The sequence below is a fragment of the Heliconius melpomene genome, chromosome 1, assembly GCF_056956725.1.
Source record: "Heliconius melpomene rosina isolate 202511_hmr_F chromosome 1, ASM5695672v1, whole genome shotgun sequence".
Taxonomy (NCBI): Eukaryota; Metazoa; Arthropoda; class Insecta; order Lepidoptera; family Nymphalidae; genus Heliconius; species Heliconius melpomene.
The window spans coordinates 12,952,501-12,977,449 of NC_140389.1; the positions used below are offsets into that span (position 1 = coordinate 12,952,501).

The window sequence follows — 24,949 nt, forward strand, 5'->3', positions numbered from 1 at the left end:
TTTAAAACATTTAGAATATATATAAAAGTTTTACTGTCGCACTGAAGTGATTTGCAGTGCAGCCAGAGTTAGGCTAAGTGAGTAAAAGAGGAAAAGTCTAAAGTCAATGTTTGCCGTCGTGATTTCTGCTTCCTCGGCCGGCAATGAGTCGGCAACGCGTCCCCGCTCTGTGCTTTATTCGTAGTGTTCGTATAATGCGTACATTCTCTTACTCCTTTTATAATATTATATTACTATATCGGAAAAATACTTATTTTAATATATTTTTTTAGGAAACTGTAATAATATCTCAAAACATTTTAGAATTTGTTTTTGTGATCATTGAGAACCGTAATATAGCTGCCTGGGATATTAAATAATTTAATTTGTATTAAATAATTTAACCTAGTAAAAATACAATAAGAATTAATTATTTTCTGACATCTATTTAATAATCAAGTTTAAGTAATAAATTAATATGAATAATAAAATGTATTGTTTAAATATGTGTGAATTAAATCACATTTAAGTTAGTAAGTAGCTAATATCAGATTATACGCACTGTAGCGGTTTCCAACAAACGTCCTATTATTGCTATAACATATTCCTATTTTCCACTAAGCCACTTACGCTGTGATGCACTATCGCTGAGACGCCGCGCCGGCTTTCTAACTTAATACCCGTGTTTATAAGATATTACTTAGATAAATATAAGGATAATATAATCTCAATTAAATTTCTAAATATTTTATAGGCAGTAGTCATGTAATTTTGTTAATTTTATCGCATTAGATAGACCGACGACATAAAGAGGTTGGCGGGATGCGGATGGGGTCCGAAGAGCCGAGGATCGAGTGTGGTGTCGAGAATTGGGGAAGGCCTATGTCCAGCAGTAGACAAAAGATGGCTGTCTATGATGATGATGATGATGAGATAGAATTTAATGAGATCTTTGATTTTCGCAGATATTACACAATTAAAATTAAACTATGTGACCAGAGTAATCGCGTATACTTAGGATTATACATTTTTGAAGATGTTTCGAATATTTTACATTATGATATGGTGTATCCATGGTTCCGAATGTGCCAAACACTTCACAGAAGTCCATAGTCACTCGTGGTGGTGGGCTGAAGTGGCATCCATCTGTCAGTTGACATAATTATTACTTATGTATATAGAAGTAATATTAATAAGAACTTACTATAACAGTAACATATAGACATCAATTGAAACAATATATTTCTTCAAAAAATTCAAGTAATTTAAAGTTTTAATTTATATTAATGAAAAACATTAAATAATACAATACTAACTAAGTTTTGTGTACTTGGATGGATTACATGAAGTTAAATACCTATATAGATGTCTATGTAATAATTGTTTTCATAATGAAAGTTAATATTATATCAAACTATATATACTACATGTGTAATAAAGTTTTAGCAAGGTGAGCAAAAGATAAGAGCTTATCAAATATCTTTTTATCATTCACCCTCCACCGAAAAGTATATTATTCGTAGCACTCGTAGCAAACTTAAAATAAAACGAGAACCACTAAAGTCAAATGACTTGCAAATTAAGTCGACAACTTTAAAAAAAACATAAGCTCCACCTCAAAGACGTCTCACAGAAATTCGTATGCAATTGCACCGTAGCGTAGCGCGAAGGAAAGTAGTATAAAGTGCGCATGTCATTTTCCGCCGTCCTGAGGAAAATCTCCTCAGCAAATGTTGACATCAGGCTCTCCTCTACTCATATTCTATATTCTATGGCGTTTGTATATATTGATTGGTTTGTTCTATACTTTACTTTGCTGGAGTGTACAGTGGACTAGGAATTATTACTTATAAGCCCTCATAGGTACAGCGAGCAGCGACATGTGCTGTCTATAGGGAAAGTTTGCTAATTATTGTGACTTGCAGAGCGGCCGCGTTTGTGAAACGGTACCATATATGGTAATATATTAACGTTATTAAGTATGATTGTAACTATACAAGTAAGAGTATTCTGCCCGTCCTGGCACAGTGATCAGCGTTTGTATGTGAATGCGATGTTGTAGGTGCGATTCCCAATTGGATATGGATTATTTTCATTTCCTTACTCAAGTAAAAAACCAAAGCGTGGCGTTCTGCTACACGTAATGTCTCGAAAATTGAATAGAAAGAGGGAAACGGAGTGACTTGACCTTACCCTGCTATATAAGCAGGTTAAAAGGTGAAGCTAAAACACATAAGCAAGCAGTAACATTTTATGTCAATAAATAACAAGTTTCACCAACACAACTAATATTTAAAACATACAATCTATTAATAACCACTTTTTCAATATGAAAAAAGTAAATAAAAAAATAAAATTTAATCGAAGCAAAACGTTGCCGAACACAAATTACAATAACACCGCAATACACTTTTTATATTCATTACCTAATATAAAATTATGCAAATTGAATATAAATATGCATCAAAATAATCCTTAATACGGCATATAATCAAGAGATTTTAATATGAAACAACACGAGGTGTGGCGGCCGACTAAATTTAAAGAGAGTTCGCGTATTATTCCGGTAAATATCCAAACGATCAATTTGCATGGTAATTAGGAGTTTGCTTTCTGTTTTAAACAAATTACTATGTGTTTATTGACGGCTGGCCAGGCTGGTCGTGCAGGAAATACAATTCAAATCTGACGCGAATTACTTGTTTGTCAATATGTCACGGAGATTTTTATTAATAGATAGATGGCTTTAAAACCTATTTTCAAATAAAAATACTGACCAAATATTGTGTTTACAAATATTTGATGATAGAGTTTATAAATTTTATAATTTTTCTGTATTGTATATTTAATTTGTTGTTATTCTCTAAGAAATGACACGTTAACACACTAGGAGTGGGATCCGGAATTGCTGTCGTGTAGTGTGGCTTCGAAATGCACCACCTCCTCATTACCAATTCATACCTCATGCGGATGAGCCCCCACGTCTGCTGCATGCCGCTATTCTAATATAAACTCCTTTTTATTTTACATGCATACCAATGTTATAAACAATCTATATTATTTTTATTTCAAACTAAATTAAAATAGTATGTCATGACGCAGGTGCATTAGCGACGGCGACGTGACGATTGTGGGTTCGAATCCGATTCGGGGTAATGAAATATTTAATATTTTAATTTCCTGGCTTGATAACAAGTCAAAGCGCAACGTTAAATTCCGCCACTCAACATGCAATTTTTCGATAATTCGGCGAAAACTGAAGAACGGATGTGTCTCAATGGAAGCGGAGAGTTTTAACACTTGACTATTTGCGGGATAGAAGCTAAAAGAACTCTACATTATTTCCTTACATCAAATGTAATAATATACACTACAATATGTGAAAATTGTAACTAAAAAATCTACAATATAACTTCAACATATACTCAATAGAATATTTAAAAGGCGCTGTGAAAGCATTAAGATCGACATAACGATTTCGCACTCTATCTATATTTTAGCTTATCTAAAGTATACGTATTCAGATGCCGCTTCTAGCTCCACTCTTCACGTAACTATTAGACTAACAAATATTTATTGAATATAATAAATAAATGATAGGAAAAAATGAATTTACAAACAAATTTTCTGTTTTTATATCATTTATTACTTTTAAATCACTTCAATTTCAAAATTTAAAAGAAAAAGCAATAATTTAAATGAAATTTACTTTAAACACTGTAATTCAACAAGTAAGTATTACGAATGTAAACGTGCACGTTTAGCACGCGATTCGCAAATAAAGCTACGAAGATATGAAACAACCGGCGCTCGCTACAACATGCGATAAAAGACCTGTGCCATTCCAAATGGAAATAACAAATGAATGTCTGATTTTGTCTATTCTAGCCTCACTGGCCTCACGAGCGCCCAAATATATGATTCGCCTCGAACAATGTAGCCATTGCATACAACACCTCCCAGTTCCATCATCTGATGCTGGTAGATACCAGCGGAAATATTCTATATTGAATATTTACTCGGTAAAGTCAGTCCGTCATCGCAATATACTTTAAGAAGAAAACATTTTCTTATCTCAGTTCGTATAAGTAAGTAACTCTTAGCTACTAAAGCCCACCAACATATTAAGGACACCTATAACCGCATCGAAGGTAGCAAAAACATTTGATAACAAAGGAAAAACACCGAACGACCGACAAGATGTTCTAAAAATACTTTCGCAATCTAGCTACCTGTTCACCTGGGCTGCCCATTCCGGCCTTCCCATAAAGAAGAGTAGACGGGAAGCGGCGGGAAGGGTTTATCGTTCCTGAGGGAGCGGCCGCCAGCCCGACACTATATCATTGCCGACTCTATCTCTCTTTATATACTCTATTCCTTTGTACTCACCGTGCAATGAGATCGCAATACAAGCTAATTTGTTTTTATCATTCCATTTCAATTATGGATATGGATGAAAGTATAAAAGCTTAATTAAAAGTAAGTTTGTCGTTTAGCTCCATAACTGGAATATTACCTATCGGAACGAATATTATATGAATTGCCATTTTATAACACATAATAATTTACATTCGAAATTGCAATTTACGAAATCAAAGTGACCAGATTTTGTTAAAATGGTAAAATACTTGTGTGTTTTTTATGCATTATGGTAAAACATTAATCGGCAGGACAGAATTTGTCAATGTATTCGTAATGAAATGCCGAGCGCATTCTGCGGTTTGCGTTGCAGCGCCCCGGCAACAAAAACACTTATATTATATAGTAATACGATATACATATATATACATATATTAGTATATGACTGTAATGAACCGAACCCAGTATACCAGTATGCTATTGCTCCAATTGAAATGTAGTTAAGTTTTACAATCAAATATTAAATGAAGAGTCATCCGCTGCGTGATTGTTAAACTTAACTACATTTAATTTTAGCAAACTCCATGTGGTCTGATATTAAAAATAATTCTTTAAAATAACTGTAATCATATTGGAAACAAAATAATTTCCTTTCAATATGAGCATCATTGCGCCCACTCCGAACGGATTCCCTCGTTCTTTACAAAAATATATACGAAAATGTTATAACGAAACAGGAAAGTAAACACCAATGACAGTTGTTTAAAAATAGAATGGCAAAACAAACAAACTGCTCTGGCTGCGAGCTATTGCCGAGATCAACATTTTTGATTTTTTTACAACACTGTCGAATCGTTTTATGGAGCAATGGCGTGTTTTATTATATTGAGTACTAATATACAGACGCGTGCGATTGGTTCCGTACAGCCCGTACAGGTACCTACTGCGAGTATATTTGTGGCGGCCATTGCTTTTACGATCGCTGCACTCATACGCCTCGCAAATGTGAATTGATCATTAATAAATAATCGGCTTTTTCACTTCGCCGGACGTGTCTATTTTTACATGTGCCAAAATGCTAGTGTACGCTATAACATGTCTATAAACCAACTATGAAACGTCACTGGCGTGTCCAGTAATTTGAATATTTTAAATTACTAAATATACATACTAGTCGGTACGAATCTATATTCATAGATATCAGTATGTTATATAAAAAAACAACGTATTTTAATACTATAAAATCTTTTAAATAATATCATTGAAAAGAGTCTCGAAGGATTCACTTTCTTTTATTACCCTAGCGCGTGATGTTGTTATATATCAAATAATTTAGCCTTAAAATGAGGCAGAAAGATATAATAGTATAGGTACGCACGCTGGTTACGGCGAGGCGAGGCGAGGCGAGGCGAGGCGAGGCGAGGCGAGGGCACCGCAAGGCGGGAGAGTTTACCGTCCTCCGGGGACATGAGGAGCACCTGAGTACATTGATTCTACATGAACGTGTATTTTTGTTTTATGTTTCGTAGGCCAAATGTATATGTTTAAATAAAGCCGTGTTTGTTTTTGCAGTGACATTTTGTTTTCAACTTTTTCATGTTACGAATTTTGAATTAAATTGAACTAACTAAACTTGTTTTTTTCGCATATGTAATAAAAATAACCTGAAATTAGTATTTAGTTGTTTTTATAAACATTAATAGCAACAACATTACCAAAAATTAAAAGTTAAATCGTAAAAAAATATTATATTCTCAAACAAAATTGTAACTCAATCATCTATAAATAGTCTCGATTAAATTACATAATTTAAAATCTAAATTCGCCACCCTCCTTTATGACTTTTAGGTATTGTATTTCAAAACTTTTTTCCTCAATTACAGGCGGTTTTCACCGCTACTGGTCATAAATTACTATGACGAGCGCGGGTGCTTCTCAAAGTTTTATTTTTGATTTTTTACATATTTTAAAATAGAATATTAAACTTTAAAATAGAATATAAAATTAAGATAATTTTATAAACGTTTAACACAGATTTAGCACAATGTTAAGCAAATAATTCCAGATTTAAAGTAAAAGAAAAAGTACAAGTACAATATACCTAAATAGTTTATTATCGAATCTATTTCTAATCTAATCTATTTCTAATCTAATCTAAAATAGTATAACTAAATATAAAACTTTCAAATATAAGCAACATTGAAGTTTACATAATAACACTCAATATTAATATAATAACGGAGAAATGTAAATTTCCATAAGAACATACTCATGTACGAGAAGGAAATATTTCGGTAATAATATATTCCGGATTAATTCGGCGTTCCTTGCAAGGGTCCGCACCGACATGAGGGTGAAGTGGTTAGAAAACTTTTGGGTCTTTATTTATTGTTATTGCCTCATTAAGGTACCTTACAAACGATAGCCTACAAATTGCAAAATAAATATAATACGAACACCGAACTAGTATTACTAATAGTAGACTGCTACGGCGTAGCTAGTCTACGAATAACCAACTTCATCTAAGCGGTCTCAAGATAATCACAAAAAGTTAGAAATTGCACAAAATACATGAGAAAAATGTATGAAATATCTTTTATGATATAAGTTTATGATTCTCTGCGCTCTTAAAGCACAGTTTAGCGCTTATTTCAAATTTTATGTCGACTAAAATATACCACGTAAATAAATATATCTCAAATGGCATATTAATTTAAACGAGAGACATATTATATCAATAGTAATATCGTAAAATAAAAATGTACGTATATTTACGTTTTCATAGCATGACACTGAACCTCCTTTATAAATCTTTAACATTATTTTATACGTGGCTTACTGAAGCTTTAAAATATTTTGTAAAAAGACGTGACGGACATTTTGATTGCTCCCTAATGGATGTTTTATACAGTTGTGGTTCAAAAATGAGCCATGGATTTTTTTTTAATATTAAAAACGTTGTTTGTTCTGTTACATAATTTATGATCTTTTAATCACGTTTTGAAATTTGATTTAAACTAAATTAGTAATATGTATATACGAGTACATATATATTTATTGAATATGCCTCGAGAATTCTGAGTCGCTATCAAACACTCTTGCACTTGCTATTGGAATACCGTTTGAAAATGACAAACCAAACACTGTGCATCCCAAAACGTACGTTTAATTAAACATAGGACTGAGTCTCCAACCCGAGCTGAATAAGTCATACAAACTATATATATGAAACAAATATACATACATATTTTTCAAATGCAAGAATCTTTAGCGATCGGAGACCCATTTCGTTGTAGCTCATATATGGCGAAGGTATTTTAGACTTATTGAGCGTAAATTTTGAAGACCGCAACCCTTTGAATAGTCAATGTCGCGTACCCTTATCTCACAGAAAGGCGACACCACATTACCGGTATTATGGTGCCGCTTCGCGCTGCTACGAGCTCCTCCGATATGTGCTCTCATGTTCAGATCTAAAGTTGTATATTCTATACTCTCCTTAAAGTACAGGACATTTTCAAACTGCAATTTATATTGTATTGGAAGTTAGAGCGCGTTTACCCAGCCTGCACGATATTTCGCCGAGCCAATGTGTCGCGCGCCTAAGCCTTGTTGTATGTCCTCTGTGAAAACTGCCTTTATATTTTGCTGTCTCATAGCGAAATTTAATAAGCATAAGTGAAATTACTGGGTAATACTGCAGTTTGATAAGTTATTAAGAAAGTTTAATTTGTACGTCTACTGAACTTTTAATGCTATTTTCTCCAAAGAGATGAATTGAAATCACAGAAGTCAAAGATAAGTAGAATTAATTAAAGTTATTAAGGTTATTAGGTCTCCCATTATCAGAAGTACATTTTACGCTTTACTTTTTTTTTATTTTTTTTACGCTTAATATATAACATATAGTCGTTACAATGTAGTAAAATACCTCTATATCAGTGTGAATAAATTTCACGTAGTAAATGTCTACATTATAATAGAAATATATTATTTTTTGTTAATACAATTTTCACATTCGCGAAATTAATTCATTTAGTACAATGAAATATCTACGTATACATATACGAATTTTAATTGGTCAATACTTGTAAAACAAATATCACATTTTTTTATAATTTATATTGTGATTTCTTTACCAAATCATTTTATACCATATTTTTTTTATATATAATATTGCAGTGCAGCAGCAGCCCATGCAGCTCTCTTACATTTTAAATTATCCTTATGAACAAACACACAAAACAACATTAGTGTAAATAAATCATAAACTTTATATATATAAACTAAATATAAAAGTGACATATGTTTGTCCTTTCTAATAATATATAGCAGGAAAATAAGTCTTAAATATCAACAGTTTAGTTATTCAGTATGCCAACTTTCCTGTCACCATTTATCAAATGTAACAACGAGAAGGCTCGTAGCATAATGCTTAGACTATATAAATTACCCATTTTCAGAAGTAATCATTTATAATTTTACTTCAATATTAACACAATTGATTTCTACTTTTTTTGTTGCAATGTCCTTTTTACGATCTACGATAAGTATATAGTAATTTATGTTTTTTAGCTTCTCGCTGTATCTTGCATATGTAAATGGTAGGCAGAGGGAACCTGGGAACGTAATGTTAAGATAATTCGTTCCTCATTTTCTGCCGAATACAGAAGTATTGCATGTTGAATGTTAAAATAATATTTATAATAATATCTTCACAAATACTATACAAACCAAATAGATATTATATATTTACATATTACTCACATTTATGTGTTTATCTGTGGCAGAGAGAAATTAGTGAAAACATTGAAAATTTATAAAAGTGCTCTACAATATACGTATGTATAATTCACCTTCAATATTCAACGCTCTCCAATCGACTTTTGGCGATTTAAAAAACACTGCGCTGCTCTAGTGTCAGGGAGGTCAAATAGTAGAGTCCAAATAATGGCGGCTCAATTCACCTGTCACAGGAGAGTTCGAGCGCGAGGCCCGGGGTCGATATCGCAGCTTCCAACGTACCAGTCAGTTTAACGCACCCTCGGGATCGACGCCGCTATCGATATAATTATGAATATAGCTATATACACGCTGCCTGTCTACCTAAATTATTGTTATTTTATACACTATATAATAAATAAATTATGTTTGTTTTTGAATGTTATGTAGGGCTTATGCTCCGGGGATTTGTTTATATTTTTCATATTTAAAGGTATTAGAGAAAATATCAAGCATTTGATCCCATGCACTGTTCATTTCTATATTGTATAGAAAATTATAAAACTTAATATTAAGATATTTTTATTTACCTTGCAAAGTGAAAAGTATGAACATAAAAGTAGTAGTAATATACATATAAAGACAAACCGATATCGGTTATTTCTTTAGCATGTCCTTCGCCTTACAAGATCTTTGGTCATTTCCAAAGGCGAATAGGGCGTTTGTCTAACAGTATATTGGACTAGCCTCATATACCTAAATGCAACTTAGTTGAATATTATGAAGTGAAACATGCTCTCCAGTTATTATTTCACATAGAAAGAGGTTGTTTCTAAGATATACCCTGCTATAGGCATAGGAACATTAGTTAAGACACTCCGTTTCCCATCTTCCGCCAAATTTGGGAGGAATTGCGTGTTAGGTGGCGGAACTCAACGCCGCACTTTGTCTCAACACAGGAGCAACGAAAATAGAAATATTAAATATTTCCTTTTCTCAAGTTGAAATCGTTACCTAATATATAATACCTGCCGCGTTTACACTCTCATACGCCACGACTGACCTCAATATATGAAATATCATATCTGTGAATGTAATTTAGCTGACAATATAGCTCTTGAAATATGAATACAATAATATTTGATAACAGAATATCACGCAATATGATAGCACGTTAACAACTACATATTCGAAGGTGTTCCTTGGCAAAGGAGTTTATATCATTTACTTTCGAATAACAATACACTCAAAGGAAATCTGCGTTCACTTTAGAGAAATGATCGGTCGAGATTCATCTGTATATGGAGGATTAACTTGACTTAATATGAGTATGTGAATAGAATTTCAATATTCTAGTAGTTGCTATGGTATTAATAATTAATTTGGCTAGATATTAATGAATTTTAGGTATAATTTAGAATTTCCGATTTATATCGTCATGCTGACAATCAACATCTTAATATTAGCTATAAAATCAGCAGGTTAAGTAAAGTGATCCTAGTGTTAAAACACTCCGTTACCCATTTTCCGCCGAATTCTGGAGGCATTGCATATTAAGTGTCAGAACTCAACGTTAAATTAAATAAATATTTCATTTTCTCGAGTGGGGATCGAACCCACAATCAGTCGCATTTATAGTCACACGTATGCGCCCCTGCGCCACGACTGACCTCATTTGGGACGTCCTAATCATTCAAGAAATAGACAAATTCTTAATATACTAAAATATAATTCTGGATATCAGAGAGTAAGACAGAACTAGAACTAGGCTAGAACTTAGAATAAGTTCCTCTAGTCGAATATTATGCCTTACAAGTACCCAGTACAACAATACTTTGAAGGAAGTTCTATATTATTATTATCAGCACAAAATTTCATAATTTAAAATAAACTTAAATACTTAAGCTGATTGTTTGGGCCAAAAGTTATGGCAATCGATTAAACAAGGTCAATAATGCTTAATGTACTGAAAGGGTTGACCGAAGCTGCAATCAAGCGTCGGCCATACTAAACACCAAGAGATCTTTTACTTTTTACTTACTTTTATATGTAAGTATTTTACGAAATTAGTGTTCTTTATTAATTACCATGATTTAGTTGTAAAATACGTATATTTTATATAGATACCTTCCAAATACAAAACAAATCATACAAAAATAAAATATATAACACCTTATATTGTACTTCAATTAACAAAGTTCAACCTCCATACCACTTCCTTTTTTAGGAAATTACAATCAAGGCTTCATTATTGGATTTTTGTAAAGCCTTTTTTAAAATTAGATAAATCCAATAAGTATATACGCTCTTAACTTGTTTTTCCATCCTCCTGATATTACTTGTAAAAATATCACAACAAAAATATTTTCAATACAAACCAGCTGAATTTATATCGGCAAATTCGACAATTCCTACATAGGCAGTATTGGTCAGACACATTTCCCAGAGCGCAATGACGTTATCGATCTATCTTCATCTATATTACAAATATAATCTCCGTTTTGGAATAAAAGCTTTACTATAGCAAAACTTTTTACTTTATTTCATATATTAACGAATAAATGGTTAATAGTTGGTTAATCCATATTGAAAAGAATGGGTCTACTTAAAAATTCATCGTCGAGATCGATCAGTGAAGGGTCAAACGACGTAATGTACCGAGAGGGTTGACTGGGGGCTGACTGGGGGTTGACTGGGGCTCAAATCAGGCGATTGGCCCTGTATTTATTTACATGTAATTAGGTCGGTGTCAGTGATCGACGGCGGCGGCGGACGTCCGCGCGGAGGTAAACAATCCATTACACGCTGTCGGGCCAGAGCTGCTAAGGCGGTGGTTAGCTGCGTGGTTTAGATGGTACGTTTGAGATAGTATTGTTCAATTATAATTAAAGATTAAATTAATTTACGATTTCGATTAAGTAGTAACTTGATGTGATTTATTAAATTCCAAAAAATATTTTTTCTATAATAAACAAGAAGACGTTATTGTTGTTTTCATCTTATACCTACATTTCTTAGTGGTAGGTAGCTATATATAATTATGTGAATTTATACTACAATTTTAATTTGCTTCACAATAAAAACATACATTATTAATAATAGTCCAGTCTTATTTAATTTTTCTGCAATTTAAGTAATTTTTCAAAATATTGTTGCAATAAAAGAAAAATTGGACTAATTTCTAAATTCCCTCTGTATAAGAAATAGAACATATACTCGTATTTATATTTAATATATTTTGTACCAACGAATATATTATTCTCGTCTTTCGTTCGTATATGCAGAGATTTCATACGACAATGTGATCACAGCTTAGCGCCGGCTGGCTCATGCATATAGCGCTCCAATATGGGCGCGCAAACACAGAAATTTAGACCAGTTCGCTGTTTCCTTTTACCAATATTGACTAACATTGACTTTTTCATACATCAACATAATGTACGCTTAATTAATAACGTTTCCATTTAGTTACGGCATATACGTCGCATTTTTTTTATTTATTTACCAACATCAGTTGTAGAGAATATAATTATGTAAAAATTTCAATAGTTCTTCACGAGCAAGCTTAGTGCTAAAACACTCCGCCAAATTCTGGAAGCATTGCGTGTTGAGTAGCGGAACTCTGGCAACAGGGCGAAAAAAATATCATAACTTATCGCGCTTAGAATCACATGCTGGTGTCACTAAGCCACGCCTGGCCTAAATGATTCTTGGAATAAACAATATATAGCACAAAGCTAACATGTATTTATACATTAAGATAACCTTTTCATGTGGGCACGAGTTCACAAAGCAGACCAGAGTTCGTAATCCATTCAATGTATCACTATGCACCCACCCCCTTATCTTACCGACTCGAGCCGCGCCAATCTGTTACCAATATTTAGGCAAAATACAAAATTCTTTTAAGCTTTATTCGATTTTATGCATTATAACTGTGGCATTAGGTTTATTTTCAAGAAAACGGAGGACAATTTTACAGCGTTTTACAGTGGATAATCCGTATGATATTGGAAGGCTTGCATTCACTGGGCTGCACAAAATTTTCTATAAGGATAAAAGCAAACAAGATAGCCATCGAACTAATGTTGCGAGGCTGAACTACAGATCTAGGTTTTGTATACGTATAGGACGGCTTATACTTGAGTAGAGAGTTTCAGTGGAACATGTTGCCATTCTCTCTAACGCAAGAATGGGGTCTTATCAACGTATGCATATTGTGTTGACGGCAGCAGGTATTACGATGTCATTTTGTTAATAGCTTGATATCTGATATCGAAGAATCTATTTGCTAATAGGAGCCGTCGTGGCGGAGTGGTGTAAGCGTGCGACTGTAAACGCATTGGTTGTGAGTTCGACGGCCTTTATCTGCGTATTGCGTCTCAGTGCCTATACATCACAGTTCGATGGGTTCGATTACGGCGTTTTATTATAGGAAATCATTAGTGTGGTACCGCTTTTCAGTGTGCGATGTTTCTGAATTAAGTAAAAAGAGAGACCGAATAACTTACAATTTTATTTAACGTAGATATATGAACACATATAATATTAATTGTTTTAAGACATTAGAGCTAAAAGCTTTAAAAATTCAATTCTCCAAGAAAAATTTAATTACTATAACTCCGTACCTAACGACCATATTTTACAAAAATAATATCCGTCACAACGACAGCAGAGTACGTATTGCGGCAGGCGGGACTGGCTCGTTCTGGCTCGTTCTCCTCTCAACTTAGTTAATGTTTCTAAAACAACACTGTAATATTTGCTAAATGAACTTAAAGCTTGTTCCGCGCCTAATTTTATACAATCTGCTAATCAAATATTTATTTTACTAATTTACAACTGTTCCAGTTTGCCAGTCGTGGCGCAGTGGTGCAAAGTGTGATTGTCAGCTCGAGTGGTTGTGGGTTCGATCCTCACTCGAGGATATAACATATTTGCTTAAATTTATATTTTCATTTTTTTGCTCTGGTATCGAGGCAATGTATAGCGTTGAGTTTCGCCACTCAACAAGTAATGCCTCCAGAATTCGGTGGAAAGTGGGGAAAAGAGTGTTTTAACACAAAGTTTCCTCTGCAACAACAAAGCTTCTATACCATTTTACATTTCGGCATAATATTTTTAACAATCTATACAATATTCACAGCACGGTTATTCTTCGACACATATTTGTGAAGCGGATGATTTTAAAGCGTTTGCAAATTCATTGTGGAACTGAAAACGTATTTTTAATATAAGTTCCGACTTGTTTGCTTTACAATATTTAAATATTTGTTTCGGAGTTCATTACCGGGTAAATGTTTACATTATATTGATAAATTCTGCTTATTATTAAATACAATTTATTTATTTTTTTACGTTCACGCTGTATTCAGACCCGATAGTCGGGGAGGCAGAAGGAGAGTGTAGTGTTAAAACACTTCGTTCCCCGTTTTACACCAAATTTTGGAAGCATCGCGTATGAGTATTGAAGATGCTGTTAATTTGATTAAATACATATATGTATAACATCATTGTTTTCTTTACTGAACTGAATTTATAATCTCGAATAAGTACTTGATACGGCATCCCATCATATTTAAGAAGACTCACCGAAGATCACAGGTTCAGGGCACAAGAGTTCAAGGCGTTTCCAGTAATGTAGTTTTTAATAAAAAAAAACAAATAATTAATTATACATAAAACATGATCTATAACTGAGAAAACGGTTTTGCAATTGCAACTGGAGACCCACGCTGACACCGCCATTCTCACCCTGATGTCCCGTTGTTTGTAATTTAAATTGCGAAATTTCCATAGTATATTGCAAGTTAAGAATGCAATTTGTGTAAGGAGTAACTAAATTTATGACCTGCTTCGGATTTTGCCCGCAATATTAATGGCAACTCCTAAAGCTCGCCACCCATTTGTTGGAGATAAAACATTCATTTACTATTTATTCACTTCTGAATATCAATTGTTTTATAGGGAAATTATTTAATGTTATTCTTTACTGACTGACTTATTGACTAAAGTAAGGGTTAAGTTTTGCTATTGTTAATTTGACTAGCAAACATTTATTTCACAACATAATATTAGAAAGTCTTTTATTAATTATATTTACACCTATCACATTCGTGGGTTTATTGGCGTTATTATAAAAAAAATGAAATGTTATACGTTTGGAGATCTTTAGAAAGCCAACATATATAATTTTTAGATCATCTCTTATTATAATAAAGATAGAAATAGATATATATGTTATAATATACATTATACATATGTATGTATCTACGTAAACATAACAATGTTATTTTAATTTCGATGCATGTGATAATCAATTAAATGCAAAATGAACGATACATATATAATTGTATGCGCGTCCGTATATTATTATGTTATAAACCACTATAATGCTAATTTGAAACTGGGCCAAGGCTTTTAATTAATATGATACAATTATTACGGTATTTGTGAAACGATCGCCCGGCGGCGGTCAACGTGGACGCTTATTTACTCTCTTTCCACCTGAATAGTTTCATGAAAGGAAGCAATTAATTCAGTCAGTCTAGTCACGAAAATTTTTCATTTTAATTAAAGCTCCGACCGGAGGATCGTCGGCTAATTAACCCATTAAAACACAGACTCTCCTTTCATTTTATCTTTTTTCCCTAACGTTCACTTTCTCGCGATTTCTGAAATGAAAATGAAAATAAGGACGATTGTAAAATATTTGTAGCCTCTTTCTTGTTTTAGGATTACGTTTTAAACAACGTTTTTACAGTATATGCTTTTTTTTCTATTTTTAATATCTTAGCAGTCTACAAAACATGTTAGAATGTTAAGTGGTCTTCATAAATAATGATAAATAATGTTAAATGGTTCAGCAATATCGTATTTTATGGTTATGGTTATTATAAACAATAAGTAACTACCACTTAAATATGAGCCGCTTGCTAACAGTTAAACCAATTTTAACATATTTCTCTGACGAAATTACTCTCTCATAAAATCGTATTAAAACAATAACATCAAAGAAAAAAAACTCAACTGCGAGTCAAATGAAATTTCTTGACGAACAAAAGTAGATGTAGATGTGTAGAGGTTCTTACAAAATAAGAAATTCCAAGCACCGTCGCCAGTTAATTAAGGTATTAAAATTATTCACCCATCCTAATTCTTTCATCAAAAAACATGGCGGATGGTTTTAAAAATAATGACCGTATTTCGGATACAGTTTTTATGCCGGTGGTATTTCGAACATTTTCATTTGTCTATGACAAAACCCGGTCTAGCCAATAGAAATTATGGTATTCGGAGTGTGGTTTTTACGGAGCTCGGAAAAATATAAAAAAGTGTTTTGTTAAAAACGCGAACAGAAACTTGTTGCCGTCATAAAAGCGAGCGACGAAACTCCCTAGACAATGGCACATGTCAGCCGGCGTAAGGCCGCGTGTACAAAGCGAGGGCCTCGGAGTACAGTCAACAAGACAAGCGGGCAAAGCTGCGATCATCTGAATGACGAAGCAATTACGTGCATTCAGCCCCGAGCGCAGTCAGTCGAGGCAAGTGGTGAGATTGGTTTCAATAAAAGCGCAATCCCACCCCATGTTCTTCTTTTATCATCCAACTTTGAATGGTGTTATTCAATAGACGCACTTCCATTACTTAGTCTTCACTAGTTAATGTCTTCGAGGTTTTTGATAATCGATGAGGCGAATATACTAAGTTTTATATATTTTTCTGTTACAGGTAAACACTATAGGATACCACAGAACTCTCCGTATGTATGTACTTGTATAGAAAATAAAATAGCATTTCAAAACAAATAGATGCTAAATACAAATCATAAATGCTATATAATTTGTAAAATTATTAAACTTTTTTCCCATATCCAAATAAAGGTCGTTAATTAAAGAGTTTAAATAAAGTTTCGCGAGAATTATAAAAATGACCTTTGAAATTCATCAAAGGAGCGAACTGACGTTAAACAAGAGGCTTGAGCCGTCCCCGGCACGTGCCTACTGGAGGAGTAACACCGTCCGACAAACGAATCATTAAAGACTATTTTAAATGTGCCCGCGGCTACGTTGATTAATCATCATTAATTAGTAAATGTAAAACCCTGCACGAGGTCCCGCCAGCCTGCGCTCCCCCTAAGACGGCATAGAAGCTACATAGTGCATGTAGATTAAAACAAAAGTGTATTATGCAGACACTATCTGATCTACTACATTTTGTTGCACATTATTTGTATGAAAGAATTTAGAATATTATATTCCATTTCGTTTAAAAGAAGCTGGAAAAGTGGCTGGTTTCTATCATTTTATTCAGAAAATAGCAAAAATTAACACTTCTGTAATAAAAAAGAAAATCTTTTTATAAGTACGAGTATGTATTGTTTTATACGTAGCGTCCATAATAAATTAATCTGACAAGTTCCAACTACACCACAGAAGTATTATATCAGGTATAATATTTAAAACATTTCGTACTTAAATATAAACATTAATTGTGAAACAAACAACAGCCTTTAATAAATTAAATGACAACTAACGAGATATATAAACTCAAAATTGAACTACGCTAAGAGAGTAGAAGTGCAATCGAGGACTCGCAACGGCATCCCGCCGCTACCACAGTCACAACTCACACCCACTAAAGAACATACTCTAACTGATTGCATCGTTTACAGAAGTCATTTGACTGTGCGTACTCCGATTTATTTCCAAATAAGCCGTTACTCATATTACAGGGGGAGATTTAAATGTCGCTTTTTTAAGATGAGTAATTTACAGCCGCCCGCCCGCCCGTGACTCATTGTTTGCGAATTTAATACGTTAAGTGCACCCATTTTTATGGGACCGTTTTAAATGGCAGCAGCATTGATCACTCGTGTCGGGCTAATATTCATATTCGCGGCGTGTTCATATATCACATTGCATGGGTATGTTTATTCGGAAACTTTAAACGACATATTGTATAATTCACGACTAACTTCACAAATAGATGTATTTATAACATTGCCGCAAACTCCGAACGGGTAAGTAGGAAATATGACGAGGTTGGATGCTCCTCGGTCGATTAATAATTACAATAATTGCAAAACTTTTGCGCTATAGACTTTAATGTAAAGTTTCTCGTCATTTGTTTGTATTCACTCAGGAATTATTCGCACTCCAGTTCAGTATTTACAATTAAATAATGTTTCTCAAGGGAGAAAACAACGTACCTACCTGTTTCAGCAGCTCGAAACATCTCGGTAATCTCATTGTATTTTAAATGTAGATATTGTATTATACACTATACTTTTTAAAAATGGCTGATGTGAATATTTCAACTTTGCTTTAAAAGTGTTGGAATATAACGGAACACTTAAAAATGTTTGTGTGAAAACACGTAAAAGTTCTCTATTTCATGCAGACGCAGCATCGTCGAGACGAATGGGTCCGTCCGCTGTAAAATATTCTCAGCTACGAGAGAAACGGAACAAGTATCACGTAAAAAGTAAGACCACTCTCGTTTGCAGTGGACTCTGCCGTTACGGACCTCCTGCAAACGTTGTATAGAACTAACTTCCAGATACTGGGGAGACTCCCATAAAACTTGCACATACGAGTACGTATCTCCTAAGGTAACAAAGTAACGTATGAAATACGAGTTCTTCTTATAAAAGTTTGACGTCAATCACGAAAATATCGGAAAACTAGGAAAACAATTTTGTATAACAAATGAAATTGCTGTACCAAAATGAACTATGTGCTAAGTAATGTAATTCAGATTATGCTAACATAAGATTCGTGAAATTAAGTAGGAAGTTAATGCGGTGAGAGTGCCCGAGCTTCTTAGCTACAAAATGTACATATATAATTAGAAAAGTTTTTACGAGCGCGGCTCCGGCTCCGCCAAGTCGTCGCTTGTCACCGCCTGACACGGCTCCCTCATATCCGGATACGGATTATAATTTCACCAAACAAATTATTTACAAATTGTTATTAATGATTCCGTAATTCGCAGGTTTTGCAAAAGTTACTTAAATTTTATTAATGTTTATTAATAAATATCAATTTCCTTTTGTTTTTTTTTTCTCAAGAGCATTTACCCAGGTTTTTGATTGATCTAGCTTGACTCGACTAGAATGTCCATTTCTTACATAGGTTTATAGGAACATAATCCATACCTATATTATAAATTCGAAAGTAACTCTGTCTGTCTGTCTGTCTGTCTGTCTTTTCCGCAATCAGGGCCAAACCGCTAATTTAATTGTGATAAAATACTCATATAGAGACACTTGAGGGTCCCGGGATGAACATAGGATACTTTTTTTTTCTCATATTTGTAATATTTTCGTTATATACCAATATATTAAAATAATTAATTTGACAAGGAATTTATTCCGCCATGTTAATAACAATCGTCGCTACGCGTTGCTAAGCAACGGCTTGCAAAGTTTGCTGTTTTAAGAAAACGTCACCCACAGTGAGTTTGCTTAATGCATACATGGTGCGCGCCGATATAGATTTATACAAATCTCTTTATACAAATCATTAACAAAAATTAGATGATTTCTATAATTTGATATTCATCCTTATGAAATTAAATATAATAGTCACTTTTAGCATTTCATCTAGATGGAAATTATAATTTACTGTATAACATTCTAATAAATAATTAAGATGTGACTGATTCCAAAGGACCTAGCCTTCGGGCGGCATAATATGAGTATGACCGACGCGAACGGGCGGATGACTTTGATGATTTTGTAAATTTTTATAGATTTTCGAATTACTATTATTTTTTATGTAATTATTTGCTGCTTATAATTAATTTATCTCAATTCGGTTATCTATACCGATGTTATACACTTAAAATATCGTAATTTTAATCATTTGAGATTTTATTTAATATTGTTCGCAAAAATTAATAATTATTTAATATAGAAAAATGTTTAGTACGCGCGCACAGCAAACTTTAGGTTTTTTTTTCTAATATTAAGAATTTCCTTTAGTTACTTTTACTTCTTTGGTTTGTTCATTTCGGTTACTCAGATATTTTTTCTAATAATAAATCTCCACTTATTATTATTTTTTAACTTATTTTAATGATTTAGGCTTATATTTTCGCGGGCGTAGCCGCGTCCGGGCCCACTAGTATATGAATAAATAAAATAATGCTTCCATTATTTTGGGGTATGCTACTTATATAAGATGTTTACACATAAATTCATATATGACAAAATTTCAAAGTTAAAATTTCTTTGGCTATTAACCAAAGATACGTTGATCGTTTGTAAAGCATCCAAATAGTACAATTTCTCATATAAATCAAATTAATACAAATATTTTCGTCCAAGGTATTAGGTATAAATTCAAGGTATATATGACACTGAGTAAGTTGTCATTAATCCACACCTCTATTTGTGCCAAAATTGTAGCAATTTGTCAAAAATATTGCAGGAATATAAATACACATTTCATATTATCTTACCAAAAATGATAAATGTGTTTCACTCATACCTATAAAATATTAGTGTACTTTTGATAAGCAAACACTACACTGGTAAAGTTTGCTAATTTGCGAGAATAATTCTAGGCAAACTAGACTTGCAGTTTCCAAGAACTTGTTAAGCTCGTGTTATAAAAATAATTGTCGTTTTTGGCACGACACAGCGTCAACGCCGGTTCTTTACCCTAAATGAGTGCAATTACAAAAGTTTTTATTGCTAACTGTGCGCCAAAACCGTCTTCTACAAGTCGTATTCGACTGTTTCGGCGCTGTAAAGACTTTAATAACTTTTAAATTTCATGCATTTGACGAGATCGATGAGCTTTCGGTACAAAAACATCGATAGCCTGGGGAAATTTGCTAAAATAGAAATTGAATTCCCATTTATCTATTGACGTAGGTTGAACGAGGTCAGACTGCAGTTCCTGCACAATGAGCCGATTAGTTCCTTAACGAAGCCCGAGAGTGATTCGAGTCCGGAATGGTTGAGAAGTGAATCGGGAAATAAAAGAAATTCACAGAGTTAGAAAATCTTCCACGCACTGGATAAAGTAACTATTAATGTTAATGTTCAATTGAGTAATATATTTTTAATGGTCATTTTTTTTATTATTTTGAACTAAATTAGAAATAATGTTGGAAATAAATTATTCATAAGGTTTTGTTAAAAGCCGGCGAATTAATTTCATCGTAATTATTATGACTTTTTATATTCGTAGGTATTAATATTATACTTGTATGTAAAATTTTAAGATGTATTTTGTGGAATGCTTTAATATGATCTGGAACTAGTGGTTTTATATTTTTTAATATCCGATTTAATATGTTCTTATATTATACACACATATATATATAGACCAAATAAATACACACATTTTTCATATATATATTTATATTATGTACTAGCCAAAATAAAATTGTGAAAACTGCATTTAAATCGGTTGAGCCATTTCTAAGATTAGCGTGAACAAACGCAGTGCGTTTGTTCAGTTGTTTGTCAGTGACAAATAGACATATTATAAGAATCATTGTTTTGGCTTGGCTATTACAAAAGGCTCCTAATAACATTTTGTCTTAAATATATTCCATGTACACACATCTATCCCTTACCATTTTATTATAAGTTAATTATATTTTTCAACTAAATTATCTACAAAATAAGCCAATACATTTGAAAGCATAGCATCAATATCAATAACGTCTACATCATAGCTAATCTCCTCTAAGTAAACAGCAAGAGTTGAAATGAAAGAGCATCACTCTAATCAAAGTGTATTCCTTGCAGCAGCGGTCAGGTCAGTAAGTAAGCAGCGAGGGGCGACGGTTACTGCTGCAGTCCATTTACTTAGTATTATAATGTGCCAGTGTTTGCTGCGGCTTGCACACGCAGCGCCGCGATACACCACGTACTGTGATGCATGCCTTGCCACCTCACATGCTCTCCTTCTTGTACTACAGTATAAATTTCAAGTTAAGCTGAACTTTGCTTTAGAATGTGTGGAATGTTCAAAATGAAGTTTTTCCAACTTCACTGTTCCCGACCGCTAACTCTCTAAATTATTGCGTTTCGTTACTTCTCGAACAAAGGTTTCAGACAATGACAATAAAGTGGAGATATTTATGAAGTACCTACTTACGTTATATTACCTTCTAATCTGTCTTCATTGCACTGTAATTAGAAAAATATTTCTAAGAATATTTTTTCTAAGAATATTTTTAAGAATTTTTACTTTAAAAAAAACATTAAATATTTTTAAAGATAGTAAGTTATTATGAAAAGTCATCTAACGTTTTAAAACGCAATAGGTATACCTGAAAATTATCACGCAACCTGGCGAGATTGAAGGCAATTTGCAGCCCAATCATAAACTTGTGTCAACGAAAAAAGTAAAAGTTGTCTCCCTTAAATATTCAATATTTTACACGCTTAAAAGCAATAAACCAAAAACCTAAATTTGCACGCAAATTCTCTTACATAAAGAAAGATAGCGACACTTTTTTTCTATTTTTAAATTTATTAAATAATACTTTTATAATATCTGAGGCTGTCGTGGCGCAGCGACAAAGCGTCCTAACTATAACCGCCATGGATGCTATAATGAGGCAAAGAGTAGAACGTGCAATGTCTCGAAAGTTCTTAACGCTAGGTTCCCTCTACGTGTATTAACACTAGGTTCCCTCTGCCTACCGTGTAAGTATGGGATACAATGTGAAGATAAAAAAATTACATAATGATAAGAAACTCTTATAAAATTTGTCTTACAGGAAAAAAATAACATAATAAAAGTAACGCGGGGGCGTTCTCTTATAATTGGAGGCCGTTAGACCAACATTGACCCAATTCCGTGAGGTCGATTATTATATAATAACCTAATCCTAGCTGATTATAATCACAAACCTCATACTCTACGACTGATTAATTAGTTATTTCACAAAATATTGTGCATTATAATTTGAAACTTAATCAGTTAGTTTTAGGTATGTTCCCAATTTAGACCCAAATTAAATTATTATTGTAATTTTAAAAAAAATAACTTCTCGATTTTCATAATAGAAACCACAATGTTGTTTTTAGAATATTTTTATATCTTGAAACAGCAACATCAGATATATATTATAGTTTCTACCTTTAAGTACAAAATAAACAATAAATTACTTTTTGCAAGTTTTCGATTTGAAACCGAGCGCGTTTTTTAATAAATTCCCGAGAGTCCGATTAAAAGTGGAGATAGTAAGGAAGATGGGAGAGGGGTGGTGCCGCGAAGGCAATATCGGGAGCACTGGAGCATACCCGGCAAGACATTTGCATCCTTCTAAATGAAACCGTGTTATCGATGCTGCACCGCGAATCGAAACATTTATACAGGCGCAGGCTATTTTGATTTCGAGCTCCACGCTGCCATCCGATCGAGATTTCTTATTTCTGGGAAAATATACTTGCAATATGGGCAATACGATTGCGTTTTACAGACGGCTGTTTGTCATCGGAAATAATTTTATCAATTTCTCGTCTTGTTCTGGTGCTGTTACATGTCGAGCATATTTCGTTGTACGGTTTCTTCAAAATACAGGCTTATCTGGCTGAATTGTTTTATATACTCGTATTTTTTTATATCAAATTTTGTATAAATAATCGCACGGCTTTAACGCCATATTAGCTGATAATAAATATTTACTTTAAAAGGACCTTTAAACATTTGCGTGGCATGATATTTTTTTACATAAAAAAAAAACCTAATTCGGGATACGAGTATTAAAATGCAAATAATGAGGATAAATATTATCTTCACATCAAATGTAAGATGAAAGAAGTATGAGTTCGACTTAATTATTTACATCAGGTACAAGTAGAGATGAGAGAAAAAAACATTAAGGACACAGGATGAGGGAAATAAAAATTGAGTATATCAATTTCAAAGGAGTCTAATACTAATGGATTTATTTGAACGAGACACGAGGCCACCAGGAATTCTCCACACGTACTCGATTCTTGATTCCGTTGAAGGAAGACGCGTTCACAGCGAGTTTCGGTGCCCGCTCTGCGCAATATGTATGATAAATAAATTGATATCCAATATCAAATGGCTGCGATACCGGCGAAGTGTACTAAGCGTTTACTCGTGTTACTTGTATCATTTAATAATAGCAACTTGACGGTTATTCAGCTTTGACCTAATATTACCTAATAGTATGATAGCGTAATTGTCTTTTGTAAAAATAAAATTTTAATTAATAAAACCTTTTTAAAAACTAGTGTTCTAGGTGATTTTAATGGTGCGTATTTTACATATTAATCCCTTTCATTTGATACCTACATTAGGTGAATTGTGAAAAAAATTGTTGCAGCGGCCATTTTCGTTTTCGTTTATATGTAAATTCATTTTTATCAGACGTGAAGTATTTCTTATAAACAATTATCATTGAAGTCAGAGCCTTGAGCATTGAGTCAGAACTAATAATAATCGTATATTTATTTACAATACATCTTTGAATCTATTATTTAACCTTTAAGTATGGACGTCGGGTCTGACAGACCAGACAGTTCTGCGAATTCTACAAATCGGCCACTTCTCGGTGACCTCCGCCACTGAGTCTCTCAGTACCTTTCGTATTAATGACAAAATGAATGTAGATAGCAGTGGTTGTGTCTCTGGGTTCAAAACACGTGAGTATTTAACTTTCTAAACGGGGCCTGGGTCTGTCAGACCCGACGTCCATGTTTCCCATACATGAATGATTTCAAAACGCCATATATTTTTATAATATTACAAAATATACTTTAATATTTTAATTGTATTATTTGTATTCAAATGTTTTTATTGTTTTATATCATATATTATTTGGCATTGTTTGTTATATATTTTAGTAATATAAATATTATTTACCTAAAAAAGATTCAATTTTT

General features: G+C 33.2%; 1 protein-coding gene across 1 annotated transcript in view; it reads left to right on the forward strand.

Annotated features, from left to right (window-relative positions):
• The window catches only part of mbl (splicing regulator muscleblind), a 198,570-nt gene that overhangs the window by 40,128 nt on the left and 133,493 nt on the right, over positions 1-24,949 (forward strand). The gene's annotated exons all lie outside the window — the stretch shown is intronic.